General features: G+C 48.1%; 1 protein-coding gene across 5 annotated transcripts in view; it reads right to left on the bottom strand.

Annotated features, from left to right (window-relative positions):
- Positions 1-20,998, bottom strand: part of B4GALNT2 (beta-1,4-N-acetyl-galactosaminyltransferase 2 (SID blood group)) — a 302,788-nt gene that overhangs the window by 115,178 nt on the left and 166,612 nt on the right. The window lies entirely within an intron of this gene.

Genomic DNA, 20,998 nt, shown 5'->3' with positions numbered 1-20,998 from the left:
AGACCAGAGAAGAACAGCCTTCCTGGGACACCAGAGGAGGCCACAAGTGGGGATGGGTCTTCTCTGGAGGGTGACACTCTCTAAAATGACAGCACTGAAAAGCCGTTTGTGATGTCACTCTCCACCAGGCCCAGTCTTAGAGAGGGGGGGCCAGCCCCCCCAAAAGGTGACCCCCCACAGCCCACTAACAGGAGGAAAGCCATGCTTTGTTCAGGCTTCTGGTCCCGTGTGCAGCTCCCCTCCCCCTGCCTAAGGCGAGGCCTTGGGGCAGTTGAAGGGCCCTGGGGCAGGTGTGACGTCAGCAGGGGTGGGTGCTGCTGAGATCGCAGGGCTCAGCATGGCTGTCCCTGCAGCAGAGAGGATGGAGATGCTGAAGGAACACGTGTGTCCTACAAGTGGCCTGCATCCCTCCTTCCTGGGGTAAGGCCACTCCGGACACTGGAGTGGACCAGCTGGCTATTCTAGCTGTAAACACACGTCTGCCGTTTCTAAGCACTCTAAGGAACGAGATGAGGGCGGGTTTACTCTGTACCTGCTTCAAAGAGATGAAAGGCTGAGTCTGTGTAAAGATGAGCAGATGAAATGCTGCACCCCCTAAACTGGGCTACAGAAGGAAACCTCTGTGGGGCCCCTGCTGCCGCTGTGCGCTCTGTGGGACTCCGTGTGCAACTTCAGGGCGCTACTCTCATTCCCATGAAGGCTGTCTCAGCATTTCATCCTCATGAAATGAGTATCGGAGACGAATAAAAGGACAACTTCTCATTCACTGACCTACAAGGCGCCAAATCATACTGTCCCAAGCGCCACGTTTGGTGAGTGGTTTTACTGAAAATAAGAAGCTTTCCATGAAATGAGGCCACGGCAGGTGTGTGCTGCAGCAGGTGGGAGCGGGACTCGGACTGGGCGCTTCTGAAAATGAAAAAACACTCCCTAGCAGATGAGAGTTCCTGCTCCTGGACCGTGCAGGGCCCTGCGGTGGCACAGGCAGGGATTGTTTGGGGGCACGCGCAGGGATTGTTTGGGGCACAGGCAGGGATTGTTTGGGGGCACAGGCAGGGATTGTTTGGGGCACAGCCAGGGATTGTTTGGGGGCACAGCCAGGGATTGTTTGGGGCACAGCAGGGATTGTTTGGGGGCACAGCCAGGGATTGTTTGGGGGCACAGGCAGGGATTGTTTGGGGGCACAGGCAGGGATTGTTTGGGGCACAGCCAGGGATTGTTTGGGGGCACAGCCAGGGATTGTTTGGGGGCACAGCCAAGGATTGTTTGGGGGTACAGGAATGGATTGTTTGGGGCACAGCCAGGGATTGTTTGGGGGCACAGCCAAGGATTGTTTGGGGGCACAGCCAGGGATTGTTTGGGGGCACAGCCAGGGATTGTTTGGGGGCACAGGCAGGGATTGTTTGGGGGTACAGGAATGGATTGTTTGGGGCACAGCCAGGGATTGTTTGGGGGCACAGGCAGGGATTGTTTGGGGGCACATGCAGGGATTGTTGGGGGCACAGGCAGGTATTGTTTGGGCCATAGTCCGGGATTGTTTGGGCAACAGGCAGGGATTGTTTCGGGGTACAGGAATGGATTGTTTGGGGGCACAGGCAGGGATTGTTTGGGCCACAGGCAGGGATTGTTTGGGGGCACAGGCTGGGATTGTATGGGGGCACAGGCCGGGATTGCATGGGGGCACAGGCCGGGATTGTTTGGGGGCACAGGCCGGGATTGTTTGGGGGCACAGGCCGGGATTGTTTGGGGGCACAGGCCGGGATTGTTTGGGGGCACAGTGTAGGAGGCTGGACTGGCTTGTAGTGAGTACCAAGGGGTACTTGCACCTTGCACCAGGCCCAGTTATCCCTTATTAGTGTATAGGGTGTCTAGCAGCATAGGCTGATAGATAATGGTAGCTTAGCAGAGCAGCTTAGGCTGAACTAGGAGACGAGTGAAGCTCCTACAGTACCACTAGTGTCACTTGCACAATATCATAAGAAAACACAATACACAGATATACTAAAAATAAAGGTACTTTATTTTTATGACAATATGCCAAAGTATCTCAGTGAGTACCCTCAGTATGAGGATAGCAATTATACACAAGTTATATGTACACAATACCAAAAATATGCAGTATAGTCTTAGAAAACGGTGCAAACAATGTATAGTTACAATAGGATGCAATGGGGACACATAGGGATAGGGGCAACAAAAACCATATACTCCAAAAGTGGAATGTGAACCACGAATGGACCCCAAACCTATGTGACCTTGTAGAGGGTCGCTGGGACTATTAGAAAATAGTGAGGGTTAGAAAAATAGCCCACCCCAAGACCCTGAAAAGTGAGTGCAAAGTGCACTGAAGTTCCCCAAAAGACAAAGAAGTCGTGATAGAGGAATAATGCAGGAAAGACACAAACCAACAATGCAACAACTGTGGATTTCCAATCTAGGGTACCTGTGGAACAAGGGGACCAAGTCCAAAAGTCACAAGCAAGTCGGAGATGGGCAGATGCCCAGGAAATGCCAGCTGTGGGTGCAAAGAAGCTTCTACTGGACAGAAGAAGCTGAGGTTTCTGCAGGAATGAAAAGGGCTAGAGACTTCCCCTTTGGTGGACGGATCCCCCTCGCCGTGAAGAGTCGTGCAGAAGTGTTTTTCCACCGAAAGAATGCCAACAAGCCTTGCTAGCTGCAAATCGTGCGGTTAGCGTTTTTGGGTGCTGCTATGGCCCAGCAAGGACCAGGATGTCCCAAATTGCGTCAGGAGAGAGAAGAGACGTCGAGCAAGACAAGGAGACCTCTCAGCAGCAGGTAGCACCCGGAGAAGTGCCAGAAACAGGCACTACAAGGATGCATGAAACGGTGCTCACCGAAGTTGCACAAAGGAGTCCCACGTCGCCGGAGACCAACTTAGAAAGTCGTGCAATGCAGGTTAGAGTGCCGTGGACCCAGGCTTGGCTGTGCACAAAGGATTTCTGCCGGAAGTGCACGGAAGCCGGAGTAGTTGCAAAAGACGCGGTTTCCAACAATGCAGTTTGGCGTGGGGAGGCAAGGACTTACCTCCACCAAACTTGGACTGAAGAGTCACTGGACTGTGGGAGTCACTTGGACAGAGTTGCTGGATTCGAGGGACCTCGCTCGTCGTGCTGAGAGGAGACCCAAGGGACCGGTAATGCAGCTTTTTGGTGCCTGCGGTTGCAGCGGGAAGATTCCGTCGACCCACGGGAGATTTCTTCGGAGCTTCTAGTGCAGAGAGGAGGCAGACTACCCCCACAGCATGCACCACCAGGAAAACAGTCGAGAAGGCGGCAGGATCAGCGTTACAGAGTTGCAGTAGTCGTCTTTGCTACTATGTTGCAGTTTTGCAGGCTTCCAGCGCGGTCAGCAGTCGATTCCTTGGCAGAAGGTGAAGAGAGAGATGCAGAGGAACTCTGATGAGCTCTTGCATTCGTTATCTAAAGTTTCCCCAGAGACAGAGACCCTAAATAGCCAGAAAAGAGGGTTTGGCTACTTAGGAGAGAGGATAGGCTAGCAACACCTGAAGGAGCCTATCAGAAGGAGTCTCTGACGTCACCTGGTGGCACTGGCCACTCAGAGGAGTCCAGTGTGCCAGCAGCACCTCTGTTTCCAAGATGGCAGAGGTCTGGAGCACACTGGAGGAGCTCTGGACTGGACACCTCCCAGGGGAGGTGCAGGTCAGGGGAGTGGTCACTCCCCTTTCCTTTGTCCAGTTTCGCGCCAGAGCAGGGGCTAAGGGGTCCCTGAACCGGTGTAGACTGGCTTATGCAGAAATGGGCACATCTGTGCCCATGAAAGCATTTCCAGAGGCTGGGGGAGGCTACTCCTTCCCTGCCTTCACACCATTTTCCAAAGGGAGAGGGTGTAACACCCTCTCTCAGAGGAAGTCCTTTGTTCTGCCATCCTGGGACAAGCCTGGCTTGACCCCAGGGGGGCAGAAACCTGTCTGAGGGGTTGGCAGCAGCAGCAGCTGCAGTAAAACCCCTGAAAAGGCAGTTTGGCAGTACCAGGGTCTGTGCTACAGACCACTGGGATCATGGGATTGTGCCAACTATGCCAGGATGGCATAGAGGGGGCAATTCCATGTTCATAGACATGTTACATGGCCATATTCGGAGTTACCATTGTGAAGTTACATATAGGTAGTGACCTATATGTAGTGCACGCGTGTAATGGTGTCCCCGCACTCACAAAGTCCGGGGAATTGGCCCTGAACAATGTGGGGGCACCTTGGCTAGTGCCAGGGTGCCCTCACACTAAGTAACTTTGCACCTAACCTTTACCAGGTAAAGGTTAGACATATAGGTGACTTATAAGTTACTTAAGTGCAGTGTAAAATGGCTGTGAAATAACGTGGACGTTATTTCACTCAGGCTGCAGTGGCAGGCCTGTGTAAGAATTGTCAGAGCTCCCTATGGGTGGCAAAAGAAATGCTGCAGCCCATAGGGATCTCCTGGAACCCCAATACCCTGGGTACCTCAGTACCATATACTAGGGAATTATAAGGGTGTTCCAGTAAGCCAATGTAAATTGGTAAAATGGTCACTACCCTGTTAGTGACAAGTTGGAAAGAAATGAGAGAGCATAACCACTGAGGTTCTGATTAGCAGAGCCTCAGTGAGACAGTTAGTCACTACACAGGTAACACATTCAGGCACACTGAACAAGAGGGATCTGTCCACCAAAGGGGAAGTCTCTAGCCCTTTTCGTTCCTGCAGAAACCTCAGCTTCTTCTTTCCAGTAGAAGTTTCTTTGCATCCACAGCTGGCATTTCCTGGGCATATGCCCATCTCCGACTTGCTTGTGACTTTTGGACTTGGTCCCCTTGTTCCACAGGTACCCTAGATTGGAAATCCATCGTTGTTGCATTGTTGGTTTGTGTCTTTCCTGCATTATTCCTCTAACACAACTTCTTTGTCCTTAGGGGAACTTTAGTGCACTTTGCACTCACTTTTCAGGGTCTTGGGGAGGGTTATTTTTCTAACTCTCACTATTTTCTAATAGTCCCAGCGACCCTCTACAAGGTCACATAGGTTTGGGGTCCATTCGTGGTTCGCATTCCACTTTTGGAGTATATGGTTTGTGTTGCCCCTATCCCTATGTGTCCCCATTGCATCCTATTGTAACTATACATTGTTTGCACTGTTTTCTAAGACTATACTGCATATTTTTGCTATTGTGTATATATATCTTGTGTACATTTCTTATCCTCTCACTGAGGGTACACTCTAAGATACTTTGGCATATTGTCATAAAAAGAAAGTACCTTTATTTTTAGTATAACTGTGTATTGTGTTTTCTTATGATATTGTGCATATGACACTAAGTGGTACTGTAGTAGCTTCACACGTCTCCTAGTTCAGCCTAAGCTGCTCTGCTAAGCTACCATTATCTATCAGCCTAAGCTGCTAGACACCCTATACACTAATAAGGGATAACTGGGCCTGGTGCAAGGTGCAAGTACCCCTTGGTACTCACTACAAGCCAGTCCAGCCTCCTACATTGGTTGTGCAGCGGTGGGATAAGTGCTTTGAGACTACTTACCACTCTTGTCATTGTACTTTTCATAAGAGAAAAATATACAAAACAAGTTCAGTGTATATACACATAGCCAAAAAGTTTTGCATTTCCTCTTTTCACTCTTTTCTAAGTGCTGAAAAGTACTTCTAACTTTCTAAAAAGTTCTAAAAAGTTTTTAAAGTTTTTTTCTCTGTCTTTCTAAAAGCTCTGACAAACGTTTTATCTTTTACTATCACTTTAACTCTCTCTAAAAATGTCTGGCACAGGCCAAAATGTTGATCTGTCCAAACTTGCATATGACCACCTTAGCTGGAAAGGAGCAAGGAGTCTCTGTGTAGAGAGAAGTTTGAGTGTAGGGAAGAATCCTTCCTTGGAATTGTTACTTAACATGCTTAGAGAACAAGATAAGGCCAGAAGTGCCCCATCTGTTGAAAAAGTAGGTAATGGTTCCCAATCTGATCCAGGGACTCCCCCAGGAAAAGATTCAGGAAAGGAACTTCCTAGCCTGCCCATTACTAGACAGTCTAGCCTAGTTGGTAATGATGAAGAGCCACATCATACAAATAGTGTTGTCTCACATCATAGCAAAAGCATTTATTCACATCACAGTGGTACTGATGTTTCTGTTAGCCAAGCTGTTAGGGTGCCCTCTGTAAGGGACACGTCTCCTTCTGTCCATTCTCACCATACTTCTGTTTCAAGGCATGTCCCTCCCACCCACCCTGATGACAGATTGTTAGAAAGGGAGCTCAATAGATTGAGAGTGGAACAAACCAGACTGAAGCTCAAGAAGCAACAGCTGGATTTGGATAGACAGACTTTAGAAGTGGAGAAGGAGAGACAGAAACTGGGTTTAGAAACCCATGGTGGCAGCAGCAGTATTCCCCATAGTCATCCTGCAAAAGAGCATGATTCCAGGAATCTGCACAAGATAGTTCCCCCTTATAAGGAGAGGGATGACATTAACAAGTGGTTTGCTGCACTTGAGAGGGCCTGTGTTGTACAGGATGTCCCTCAAAGGCAGTGGGCTGCTATCCTATGGCTATCATTTAGTGGAAAAGGTAGGGATAGGCTCCTTACTGTGAAAGAAAGTGATGCCAATAATTTTACAGTTCTTAAGAATGCACTCCTGGATGGTTATGGCTTAACCACTGAACAGTACAGGATAAAGTTCAGAGAGACCAAAAAGGAGTCTTCACAAGACTGGGTTGATTTCATTGACCATTCAGTGAAGGCCTTGGAGGGGTGGTTACATGGCAGTAAAGTTACTGATAATGACAGTCTGTATAACTTGATCCTGAGAGAGCATATTCTTAATAATTGTGTGTCTGATTTGTTGCACCAGTACTTGGTGGACTCTGATCTGACCTCTCCCCAAGAATTGGGAAAGAAGGCAGACAAATGGGTCAGAACAAGGGTGAACAGAAAAGTTCATACAGGGGGTGACAAAGATGGCAACAAAAAGAAGGATGGTAAGTCTTCTGACAAGTGTGGGGACAAATCTAAAAATAAGTCTTAATCAGGCCCACAAAAACACTCTGGTGGGGGTGGTGGGTCCAAATCCTCCTTTAATCAAAACAAAGAAAAGAAACCATGGTGCTATTTATGTAAAGTAAAAGGCCATTGGACAACAGATCCCAGTTGTCCAAAGAAAAGCACCAAGCCTCCTACCACTACAACCCCTACTGCTACCCCTAGTGTCCCTACTAATAGCAGTGGTGGTGGGAGCAAACCGACTAATAGCCAATCCAAGGGAGTAGCTGGGCTCACTATTGGTAACTTAGTTGGGGTTGGCCTTGTTAGGGAGGCCACAGAGGCTGTGTTAGTCTCTGAGGGGGCTTTTGATTTAGCCACCTTAGTTGCTTGTCCCCTTAATATGGATAAGTACAAGCAGCTACCCCTAATAAATGGTGTTGAGGTTCAGGCCTACAGGGACACTGGAGCCAGTGTGACTATGGTCATAGAGAAACTGGTCCACCCTGAACAACACCTACTTGGTCACCAGTACCAAGTAACCGATGCTCACAACAACACACTTAGCCACCCCATGGCTGTTGTTAATCTCAACTGGGGGTGGGTTACTGGTCCAAAGAAAGTTGTGGTAGCCACAGATTTACCTGTAGACTGTCTACTAGGAAATGATTTGGAGACATCAGCTTGGTCAGATGTGGAGTTGGAGGCCCATGCAGCAATGCTGGGCATCCCAGGGCATATTTTTGCTTTAACCAGGGCTCAGGCCAAAAAGCAAAAAGGACAGGGAAACTTGGATCCTGGAACAATGGACCAAGTGCTCCCTAAAGCTAGGGCTAGTAGAAGCAAACCACTTCCTACTATCCCTCCCTCTACAGTGGATTCAACTTCTGAGGAAGAAGAATCCCCTCCCTGTGCAGAACCTACACCAGAGGAGCTTGAAGCAGACACTGCTGAGCTTTTGGGTGAAGGGGGGCCTGCCAAGGAGGAGCTGAGTGTGGCACAGCAAACCTGTCCCACATTAGAGGGTCTAAGACAGCAAGCTGTCAAACAGGCTAATGGGGATGTCAGTGACTCTCACAGAGTTTACTGGGAGGACAATCTCTTGTACACTGAAGCAAGGGATCCTAAACCTGGAACTGCCAGGAGATTAGTGATTCCTCAGGAGTACAGAAAGTTCCTCCTAACTCTAGCCCACGACATTCCCCTAGCTGGACACCTGGGACAAATGAAAAGTTGGGACAGACTGGTCCCCTTGTTTCATTGGCCTAGGATGTCTGAGGACACAAAGGAATTTTGTAAGTCCTGTGAAACCTGTCAAGCCAGTGGCAAGACAGGTGGCACTCCAAAGGCACCCCTTATCCCACTGCCTGTGGTTGGGGTTCCCTTTGAAAGGGTAGGGGTTGACATAGTTGGCCCCCTTGACCCTCCTAATGCTTCAGGCAATAGGTTTATCTTGGTGGTAGTGGACCATGCCACAAGATACCCTGAAGCAATTCCTTTAAGGACCACTACAGCACCTGCAGTGGCAAAGGCCCTCCTAGGAATATTTTCTAGGGTGGGCTTCCCAAAGGAAGTAGTATCAGACAGGGGAAGCAATTTCATGTCTGCATACTTAAAGGCCATGTGGAAAGAGTGTGGTGTAACTTACAAGTTCACTACACCCTATCATCCACAAACAAATGGACTGGTGGAGAGATTTAATAAAACTCTCAAAGGCATGATTATGGGTCTCCCTGAAAAACTCCGCAGGAGATGGGATATCCTGTTACCGTGCCTCCTTTTTGCCTACAGGGAGGTACCTCAGAAAGGAGTGGGCTTCAGCCCCTTTGAACTTCTTTTTGGACACCCTGTTAGGGGTCCACTCACACTTGTAAAGGAGGGTTGGGAACAACCTTTAAAAGCTCCTAAGCAGGATATTGTGGATTATGTACTTGGCCTCAGATCAAGGATGGCTGAGTACATGAAAAAGGCCAGCAAAAACCTTCAGGCCAGCCAAGAGCTCCAGAAGCAATGGCATGATCAGAAGGCTGTTTTGGTTCAGTACAAACCAGGGCAGAAAGTGTGGGTCTTGGAGCCTGTGGCCCCAAGAGCACTCCAAGATAAATGGAGTGGTCCCCACACAATTGTTGAGAAAAAGGGTGAAGTCACCTATTTAGTTGACTTAGGCACTGCAAGGAGTCCCCTTAGGGTACTCCATGTAAACCGCCTGAAACCCTACTATGACAGGGCTGATCTCACCCTGCTCATGGCAACTGATGAGGGACAGGAAGAAGACAGTGATCCTCTACCTGATCTCTTCTCTTCCACAGAACAAGATGCTCTTGTGGAAGGTGTAGTTTTGGCTGATTGTCTTACTGCTGAGCAGAAAGACCATTGCATAAATCTCCTAGATCAATTCTCTGAACTCTTCTCTACTGTGCCAGGTACCACTTCTTGGTGTGAGCACACTATAGATATTGGAGACAGTTTACCTGTCAAAAGTAAGATCTATAGGCAGCCTGACCATGTCAGGGACTGCATAAAGCAAGAGGTGCATAAAATGTTAGAACTAGGAGTGGTTGAGCACTCTGAAAGTCCATGGGCTTCTCCTGTGGTACTTGTACCAAAACCCCATTCCAAAGATAGAAAGAAGGAAATGCGGTTTTGTGTAGAGTATAGAGGTCTCAACCTGGTAACCAAAACTGATGCTCACCCTATACCCAGGGCAGATGAGCTCATAGATACACTGGCATCTGCCAAGTATCTAAGCACTTTTGATTTGACTGCAGGGTATTGGCAGATCAAATTGTCAGAAGATGCTAAACCTAAAACTGCATTTTCAACCATTGGAGGCCATTACCAGTTCACTGCAATGCCTTTTGGTTTGAAAAATGCACCTGCCACTTTTCAAAGGTTGGTGAACACAGTCCTGCAAGGGCTGGAGGCTTTCAGTGCAGCATATTTGGACGATATAGCTGTCTTTAGCTCCAGCTGGGATGATCACCTGGTCCACCTATGGAAAGTTTTGGAGGCCCTGCAAAAGGCAGGCCTCACTATCAAGGCTTCAAAGTGCCAGATAGGGCAGGGGAAGGTGGTTTATCTGGGACACCTTGTTGGTGGGGAACAGATTGCACCACTTCAGGGGAAAATCCAAACAATTATTGATTGGGTTCCCCCTACCACTCAGACTCAGGTGAGAGCCTTCCTAGGCCTCACTGGGTATTACAGAAGGTTCATTAAGAACTATGGCTCCATTGCAGCCCCTCTTAACGACCTCACATCCAAGAAAATGCCTAAAAAGGTATTATGGACAGCAAACTGTCAGAAAGCTTTTGAGGAGCTGAAGCAGGCCATGTGCTCTGCACCTGTCCTGATAAACCCTTGTTACTCTAAAAAATTCTATGTCCAAACTGATGCATCTGAATTAGGAGTAGGGGCAGTCCTATCACAACTTAATTCTGAGGGCCAGGATCAACCTGTTGCTTTTATTAGTAGGAGGTTGACCCCTGGAGAAAAGCGTTGGTCTGCCATAGAGAGGGAGGCCTTTGCTGTGGTCTGGGCTCTGAAGAAATTGAGGCCATACCTGTTTGGCACTCACTTCATTGTTCAGACAGACCACAAACCTCTACTTTGGCTAAAACAAATGAAAGGTGAAAATCCTAAATTGTTGAGGTGGTCCATATCCCTACAGGGAATGGACTATACAGTGGAACATAGACCTGGGAGTAGCCACTCCAATGCAGATGGACTCTCCAGATATTTCCACTTAGACAATGAAGACTCATCAGGTCATGGCTAGTCTTACTGTCCTTCGTTTGGGGGGGGGGGTTGTGTAGGAAAGTACCATCTTGCCTGGCATGTTACCCCCATTTTTCACTGTATATATGTTGTTTTAGTTGTATGTGTCACTGGGACCCTGTTCACCAGGGCCCCAGTGCTCATAAGTGTACCTGAATGTGTTACCTGTGTAGTGACTAACTGTCTCACTGAGGCTCTGCTAATCAGAACCTCAGTGGTTATGCTCTCTCATTTCTTTCTAAATTGTCACTAACAGGCTAGTGACCAATTTTACCAATTTACATTGGCTTACTGGAACACCCTTATAATTCCCTAGTATATGGTACTGAGGTACCCAGGGTATTGGGGTTCCAGGAGATCCCTATGGGCTGCAGTATTTCTTTTGCCAGGCCTGCCACTGCAGCCTGAGTGAAATAACATCCACGTTATTTCACAGCCATTTTACACTGCACTTAAGTAACTTATAAGTCACCTATATGTCTAACCTTTACCTGGTAAAGGTTAGGTGCAAAGTTACTTAGTGTGAGGGCACCCTGGCCCTAGCCAAGGTGCCCCCACATTGTTCAGGGCCAATTCCCCGGACTTTGTGAGTGCGGGGACACCATTACACGCGTGCACTACATATAGGTCACTACCTATATGTAGCTTCACAATGGTAACTCCGAATATGGCCATGTAACATGTCTATGATCATGGAATTGCCCCCTCTATGCCATCCTGGCATAGTTGGCACAATCCCATGATCCCAGTGGTCTGTAGCACAGACCCTGGTACTGCCAAACTGCCTTTCCTGGGGTTTCACTGCAGCTGCTGCTGCTGCCAACCCCTCAGACAGGCATCTGCCCTCCTGGGGTCCAGCCAGGCCTGGCCCAGGATGGCAGAACAAAGAACTTCCTCTGAGAGAGGGTGTTACACCCTCTCCCTTTGGAAAATGGTGTGAAGGCAGGGGAGGAGTAGCCTCCCCCAGCCTCTGGAAATGCTTTCTTGGGCACAGATGTGCCCAATTCTGCATAAGCCAGTCTACACCGGTTCAGGGGACCCCTTAGCCCTGCTCTGGCGCGAAACTGGACAAAGGAAAGGGGAGTGACCACTCCCCTGACCTGCACCTCCCCTGGGAGGTGTCCAGAGCTCCCCCAGTGTGCTCCAGACCTCTGCCATCTTGGAAACAGAGGTGCTGCTGGCACACTGGACTGCTCTGAGTGGCCAGTGCCACCAGGTGACGTCAGAGACTCCTTGTGATAGGCTCCTTCAGGTGTTGCTAGCGTATCCTCTCTCCTAAGTAGCCAAACCCTCTTTTCTGGCTATTTAGGGTCTCTGTATCTGGGGAAACTTGAGATAACGAATGCAAGAGCTCATCCGAGTTCTTCTGCATCTCTCTCTTCACCTTCTGCCAAGGAATCGACTGCTGACCGCGCTGGAAGCCTGCAAACCTGCAACATAGTAGCAAAGACGACTACAGCAACTCTGTAACGCTGATCCTGCCGCCTTCTCAACTGTTTTCCTGGTGGTGCATGCTGTGGGGGTAGTCTGCCTCCTCTCTGCACTAGAAGCTACGAAGAAATCTCCAGTGGGTCGACAGAATCTTCCCCCTGCAACCGCAGGCACCAAAAAGCTGCATTACCGGTCCCTTGGGTCTCCTCTCAGTACGACGAGCGAGGTCCCTCAAATCCAGAAACTCTGTCCAAGTGGCCCCCACAGTCCAGTGACTCTTCAGTCCAAGTTTGGTGGAGGTAAGTCCTTGCCTCACCTCGCTAGACTGCATTGCTGGGAACCGCCACTTTTGCAGCTACTCCGGCCTCCGTACACTTCCTGCGGAAATCCTTTGTGCACAGTCAAGCCTGGGTCCACGGCACTCTAATCTGCATTGCACGACCTCCTAAGTTGTTCTCCGGCGACGTGGGACTTCTTTGTGCGACTTCGGGTGAGCACCATTTCACGCATCCTCGTAGTGCCTGTTTCTGGCACTTCTCCGGGTGCTACCTGCTGCTGAGAGGGCTCTCTGTCTTGCGCGACGTCCCCTCTACCTCCTGGTCCAATTTGCGACCTCCTGGTCACTCCTGGGCCACAGCAGCGTCCAAAAACACTAACCGCATGATTTGCAGCTAGCAAGGCTTGTTGGCGTTCTTTCGGCGGGAAAACACTTCTGCACGACTCTCCACGGCAAGGCGGATCCGTCCACCAAAGGGGAAGTCTCTAGACCTTTTTGTTCCTGCAGAAACCTCAGCTTCTTCTGTCCAGTAGAAGCTTCTTTGCATCCACAGCTGGCATTTCCTGGGCATATGCCCATCTCCGACTTGCTTGTGACTTTTGGACTTGGTCCCCTTGTTTCACAGGTACCCTAGATTGGAAATCCATCGTTGTTGCATTGTTGGTTTGTGTCTTTCCTGCATTATTCCTCTAACATGACTTCTTTTTCCTTAGGGGAACTTTAGTGCACTTTGCACTCACTTTTCAGGGTCCTGGGGAGGGTTATTTTTCTAACTCTCACTATTTTCTAATAGTCCCAGCGACCCTCTACAAGGTCACCTAGGTTTGGGGTCCATTCGTGGTTCGCATTCCACTTTTGGAGTATATGGTTTGTGTTGCCCCTATCCCTATGTGTCCCCATTGCATCCTATTGTAACTATACATTGTTTGCACTGTTTTCTAAGACTATACTGCATATTTTTGCTATTGTGTATATATATCTTGTGTATATTTCCTATCCTCTCACTGAGGGTACACTCTAAGATACTTTGGCATATTGTCATAAAAATAAAGTACCTTTATTTTTAGTATAACTGTGTATTGTGTTTTCTTATGATATTGTGCATATGACACTAAGTGGTACTGTAGTAGCTTCACACGTCTCCTAGTTCAGCCTAAGCTGCTCTGCTAAGCTACCATTATCTATCAGCCTATGCTGCTAGACACCCTATACACTAATAAGGGATAACTGGGCCTGGTGCAAGGTGCAAGTACCCCTTGGTACTCACTACAAGCCAGTCCAGCCTCCTACAGGCACAGCCAGGGATTGTTTGGGGCACAGGAATGGATTGTTTGGGGGCACAGGCAGGGATTGTTTGGGGCACAGGAATGGATTGTTTGGGGGCACAGGCAGGGATTGTTTGGGGGCACAGGCAGGGATTGTTTGGGGTACAGTCAGGGATTGTTTGGGGGGCACAGGCAGGTATTATTGGGGGCACAGGCAGGGATTGTTTGGGGTCACAGCCAGGGATTGTTTGGGGGCACAGCCAGGGATTGTTTGGGGGCACTCAAGCCCTCCCCATGCCACCCGTATTTGTTGTTCCGCGGCACTTCGGTCCCTTTGAGCTCAGATGCACAAAGGTTTTACTCCATCCTACCCTGACTTCCGGCTGACAGCTTCCGGGCGCACCTGAAGTACACACAACTCTTGCCCGAGATGGAGGAGGGGGTTGGACCTGGTATTAAAGCGGAGGCAGCTTTAAGAAGGGAGATTCATGGCTTGGCATGTACTGAGTGCCCGCAGCCAAGGGCGCCCTGCCCTGGGACTCACACTCTAGCAGCAGAAACTGGAAATGCTCAAGTTCATTGTGAATTGATGGCAGGACTTGATTTAAGCAGAGAGACAGAGGCGTCACGCCCAAGAAGCCATGCGTGACACCTGAAGAGCAGGCTCGAAGCACAGAACTTTCACCAGCTGTCAGGGCCGCCTTTGTATGTAAGATACAAAAACACAACGGACTCGATGAAATATGGTCAAAAAACAAGTAAGTATATGGATTTCACTATAAATACTATAGTTTACACCCTTATATTAAAGTTTTAAATAACTATATAATTACAATTAAAATATTTTAAGAAATGACTGGGAAAATAAATTCTAAAAAAATGACTTAAAGAAATTTACGTTACTCAATTACATAACGTTTGTGGAAAATTATAGCTGAGGAACACAGGAGCGACAAGGCTGTTCGTTGTTACCATGACGCATTGGACATTAACATAAAGCGCTCGATGCTGGGTTTGCATTTCTCTTAAATACATGTAATTGTCCTGAAAGTTGCGGTACATACGGGACAGCAAATGCCAGGAAGGGTAGTGCCTGAGTGGCAAAGCCGAGCACTGATGCCCCACAGGACCATCTGGAGCCTGGCTGGTGTCTGTGCTGCCAACTACTGAAAACACAAAATGGTCTAATATCTAGAATTAAACACACACACAGTCACCACAAAAAAAGATAAAAAAACACAGTTTACACAAACATCAAGTTGCGGAAGGGCAGGTTGTAAGACAAGGCACTGGGGGGGTGAGACTGGAAGGGGCATGGTGGTGGGGAGGAGGCGCAGGTTCACCTAGCAGCCTGACTCTGGAAGCTCTGGTCTGCTCTGCCCTACATGTCAATAAAACCTCTTCACGACTCTGATGAGGATGAACTATTTCTAGTGAGAACCGAGGACACTTTGGGATGACAATCCATCTAGTGCTGAGTGACTCCCACACATGTCTTTCCGCTCACAGTCCCCCACACGCGTTTCGGCTCAGACTAACACAGGTTTCAGCTCAGACTCGCACACGTTTCAGCTCAGACTCGCACACGTTTCAGCTCAGACTCGCACACGTTTCAGCTCACACTCGCACACGTTTCAGCTCACACTCGCACACGTTTCAGCTCACACTCGCACACATGTTTCAGTTCACACTCGCACACATGTTTCAGCTCACACTCGCACACATGTTTCAGCTCACACTCGCACACATGTTTCAGCTCACACTCGCACACATGTTTCAGCTCACACTCGCACACGTTTCAGCTCACACTCGCACACACATCTTTCAGCTCACACTCGCACACGTTTCTGCTCACACTCGCACACGTTTCTGCTCACACTCGCACACGTTTCAGCTCACACACGTTTCAGCTCACACTCGCACACATGTTTCAGTTCACACTCGCACACATGTTTCAGTTCACACTCGCACACATGTTTCAGCTCACACTCGCACACATGTTTCAGCTCACACTCGCACACGTTTCAGCTCACACTCGCACACATGTTTCAGCTCACACTCGCACATGTTTCTGCTCACACTCGCACACGTTTCAGCTGACACTCGCACACGTTTCAGCTCACACTCGCACACACATCTTTCAGCTCACACTCGCACACGTTTCAGTTCACACTCGCACACATGTTTCAGCTCACACTCGCACACATGTTTCAGCTCACACTCGCACACATGTTTCAGCTCACACTCGCACACATGTTTCAGCTCACACTCGCACACATGTTTCAGCTCACACTCGCACACATGTTTCAGCTCACACTCGCACACATGTTTCAGCTCACACTCGCACACGTTTCAGCTCACACTCGCACACGTTTCAGCTCACACTCGCACACACATCTTTCAGCTCACACTTCCACAGACGTCTTTCATGATAACTCCAGCAAGGGACAGTCCCAGGATTTGTAGGGCCCCAGGCAGAAAGGGAATGTGTGCAGGCCCTATAATTAGCATACATTATGTGATACCTAGAGAATTACATGGCAATAGCATATCAATGGTGCACCAGGCTCTGGTGCAAGAAAGCTGTATTGTTGGTCATCTGAACCCCAGTCATTGACTGGACAATAAAACAGCCATAATTTGGGTACCTTGGGACCATAAACATGCAGGGCCACAGTGTCACTGCTCTTGCTACACTATAGATTGTTACACTCCTCATAGGTGCTCTTCCCCTTGGCCTCACAGCCATTGTCCAGTACTGTGAGGTGCAGGGGAGGAAACTCCTTCACTTGGGCCTCAAAGCAAAGGACCACGGCCACGAGGACCGGGGATTAATGGGCCTTACAGCTCTGGATCATGGCTGTGACAAACATGCAAGAGGTGGCCAGCAGTACTGTAATGGTGCCACGATCCCTAATGGAAGAAAGTGATACTGGACAGTAAACAGAGCCATAATTCACCTGTTAGAGTTATCTCAAGTAACTATAACTCGTGCCCCAAGGTAACTATAAAACTCGTGCCCCACCATGCACAGTTTTCTGCTAAGTAAGTTTACTGCAAATGTTACGTTGATATTATCAATGATGTTATCAAATATGTCATAAGTGATGTATTATGTGAGGCAATTAGCTGTGCATGTGGAGGGCGCAAGTTATAGTTCTCTTAGGTCGCAAGTTATTGTTACTTGAGATAACTAATTATAACTGGTGAATTTCTATGGTTTGGTAATGTGAGCCTAACTATAACATCCCTGTAATCTTAGTTATTTTAAGGGAATTTCTATTTTCTTTTAAATTCTATTTCCTAACTATAACGTCCCTGCAACCTTTGTTTTTTCAGTGAAGTTCTACTCTTTTTTAAACGTACAGTAATTTTCTTTAGTATACGTTAATCCAAACACCACAGCGCACGGTCTTTGGCTGTGGACAGCGGGATTTGGCCAGAGGGCCTGGCCTGCATCCAGGCCCTGTGGCCAATCCCTATAACCACCCAAACGCAGTGCAGCCCCCCTCCCAAGGCCAATCTCAGCCTTGGGGACCCCATCCCCTGGGGCTCGGCCTAAACATTAATATTTTTTTTTTGGGGGGGGGGGAGGGGAGGTCGCGCGCCCCGTCTGATCTCAGCCCTGGGGACCCCATCCACCAGGGCTCTGCCTAAATATTTAATTTTATTTTTGCAAGTGGGCTGAGCATCCCGTCTCCCCTCCTCAGGTGGATCTCGGCCCCAGGGATCCGAGTCCCCAGGGCCTGGCATAAATATTTACTTTTTGGGAGGGGAGCGGGATCCACACAGTCCCCCTCCTCTGCCTGCTCCCAACCTCAGGGACCCCATCCCCCAGGGCTCAGCCAGGGCACCCCGTCACAATGTTGGGGACTGGGGGGAGCCTGAAGGCCCCTGTGGTCCCAGCCGGCTCTCCACTGTGGAGAAACTGGCCCCTTGTTGCAGTACCCCCCCCCCCACACACTTTTTGCCTGGTTTCTGAATGTAACTTGGACTGGAGTGTGCTAGGTACCTGCTAACCAGGTCCCCTGTGCCAGCGTTCTTCCCTTAAAATGGATACAAATATTGTCTCAACTGGCAACGCCTTTAGCTGGCACTATAAGTCCCTAGTAAATGGTACTTAGGTACCAAGGGCATGTGGTACTAAGAATAAGCCCCTGAGGGCAGCAGCACATATTGTGCCACCCTCTAGGGCCATGCATCCAAGTGCATCCAGCCGTGCCATTGCAGGCTGAGTGTCCTGATGCAATCCTAAAGTGCAAAGCTGACATTGCACACAGCCCGTGTGCCCTGTCCACTACACACTGCATGCAATATAGGTAAGTCACCTCTCTGGCAGGTCTTCCAGCCCTAAGGCAGGGTGCACTATACTGCATGTGTGGGCATATGTGCATGAGCAATATGCCCTTACTTTCTTCCTGCCAAACCTGGGGCATAGTAAGTGAACACAGCAGCCATTTTACATGCATTTGCTGAACACTGGTCAGTACGGGTTTCACAGCCGCATGAAGGCCACTCTCCACCCTGGGTCATTTGGTGTCAAACGTTTTGGGACTCCCCCTTTTTCTCAGCCCCCGCTTGATGGATCACCCTGAAACTTTCCAGACAGATGCTGCAGTGAGAGTCATATTTTCCTGAAAAAGTTTGTGAAGATTTATTCAACGGTGCCAAAGTTATTAGCAAAACAAAAAAGGCTTTTTCTTTAGAAACTAGGTCCTAACTATAACTACCTAGTGGCGACCGCCGCTAGGTAAGATATATATCTCTCTCTCTCTCTCTCTCTATATATATATATATATAGCCTTGGATGTTGCAGAATTATTGCAGGATCTGGAGAAACAATGTTGCAATGGGAGCCTTCCTACCACAAGCAGACTTGTTTGGTTCCAGTGAAGACCAGCAGTGGTTCTAGAGGCCAGGAGCAGAAGATGTCTTGCACACAGTTCCTTGAAGAGTCTTGCTTGATGAATCTGAGGACCCACCCACAAGGGAGCCCTTAAGTAACCCTCAGATATATGGGCAACTGTTCACTCTCTGCAGTTGCCCATATATCTGAGGGGGTCATGGACATCATCTACCTGACTTAAGCAGTCAGATCCTCCCAGGGGCCTCTGCACATCTTATTTTCAAGATGGCAGAATCAAGTGGCCACCTGGCAGAGCTCTGTGCACCTTCTTAGGGGAGGAGCTGAACAGGAGGGTGGTCACTCCCCTGTCCTTTGTGTAGTTTAACCTTTGAGCGTGAACCGTTGGTTCCTGAACTGGTGTAAACTGGATTATGCCAGGAGAGCACCAAATGTGCCCTTTTAAAGCAGTCTGGTGGAGCTCAGAAGCCACCCCACCCCAGCCCTTAGACACCTAATACACAAGGAGAGGTGGTCACACCGCTCCCTTGCAGGAAGTCATTTGTTCTACTCCTCTGGCCTCAGCCTGGCTCACCAGGAGGAGGGCAGAACAGTGTCTGGGGTCAGCAGCAGCGTGGGATGGCAGCTGGACCCCATAAGGCTGCACAGGCAGAACTAGCGGGTCCCTTAGGGAACCCCAGAGTACATGGTATCATGCAACTAACACTAGCACTCTGCCCTTGGGCTGAAGGGCCTCCCAGTAGGGTGACTTCTAATGTCTAGGCGAAGTGGTCGGGTTTGGCAGTAAAACAGTGCATGCACCCTTTCATGCAGGCTGCAATGGCCGGGCTGCAGTCAGTTTGCGTGGGCTACCATGGGTGGCATAATATATGGTGCAGCCCTTGGGGGACCCCTGGTGTACCAACGCCCTGCGTACCTAGGTACCATATACTAGCGACTTACATGGGTGCACCAGTATGCCAATTGAGGGTGTGAAAGGCTACCAACAACTAAAGAGAACACAGTCACTGGGGTCCTGGTTAGGAGGATCCCAGTGAAATACAGTCCCAACACACTGACATCAGGCAAAAAGTGGTGGTAACTACACCAGAACGATGGCACTTTCCTACAACCACTTTACTCAAAACACAGATGTACAGCTTATACTTGTGTATGTAGACATGTATAATATGATTGTATGTATGTATTTACATTTACACGTGTATTTCTTTGTTCTAATCTATATACTACATATGGTGTAAAAGAATAGATAGTCTTATAGGTCTGATTAACAAATATATGTATGTTATGAGTTTAAAAATATATATATATATATATATATATATACATATATATATAAATATATATATATATATATATATATATATATATATATATGCACTTGAACTCGGTGTTTCCTTTTCAGCACCGGAACGTCAAAGGTGCTATTCTTGATACGCGTGCCACCGCGTATTATGTCAGCACATTTCTCCCACACTCAGGAAGAAAGACAGCACTCCACGAACACAGTTATTTTAATCGCCTACAGGGACGCGTTTCGGCGTTGCCTCCTTCTTCAACCTGTCGAGCGCCATATTGGCTCAGTTTAAATACTCCCATGGTGGCGTTTCCAACCAACCAACATACACTTTGAGAAAACTTCATTTGTTGCCAGCATGAAATACATACCCCATGTGTAATCATAGATAATCAAGAAAAACATAATTAATTGCCCGATCTAATCAGTAAAAAATAAACATTAAATTAATGATTTTAAATCTTTAAACATTGTTGCCTATTGTCATCTCGTACCCAAACAATACAAATGGGTTATCTGATGCTTATCCTATGCTCAATGCTCACTGTTTATGTTCTACGCGTGTGACATGCATTTCAAAATTCATCTCCAATTTTTTGTCTCCTCAATTTTTTTGATGTTATTAAATTAGTTAATTGTTGAATTGTCCATTTTTACGTATTTACATTTTCTACCTGGCCTTCTTGTCTCAAACTTGACAATGAATTAACAGTTATGTTGCCACAACACCTAAGCATGAAAATCCTGCTATCAATAAAATACCCTGATAGATCAATATAAATGAATATACATCTCTTCACTACTGTTTAACCCCTTCGGTTCTTTGGTATCAAATGTCAATATACATTTGGATTCCAATTTTCTCAACTTCTTTTCTCTGTCTCCTCCTCGGATATCTTTCTTGATACCATCTGTAACACTGTATGTAGTATCCTCTATTTTACCTCCATGTACTTCATGTGTGTGTCTGGCTACTGGGTACAAAACATCTTTGTTCTGAATTGCCCTCAAATGCTGCAAAATTCTTCTATGTACTTGCAATGTCGTACTGCCCACGTACAATTTAGGACAACTGCGCTTTAAGATGTAGA

This window comes from Pleurodeles waltl, chromosome 5 (assembly GCF_031143425.1).
Source record: "Pleurodeles waltl isolate 20211129_DDA chromosome 5, aPleWal1.hap1.20221129, whole genome shotgun sequence".
NCBI classification, from domain to species: Eukaryota; Metazoa; Chordata; class Amphibia; order Caudata; family Salamandridae; genus Pleurodeles; species Pleurodeles waltl.
Note: the sequence above shows the minus strand (reverse complement) of the source record. Positions and strands in the feature narration are given on the sequence as shown.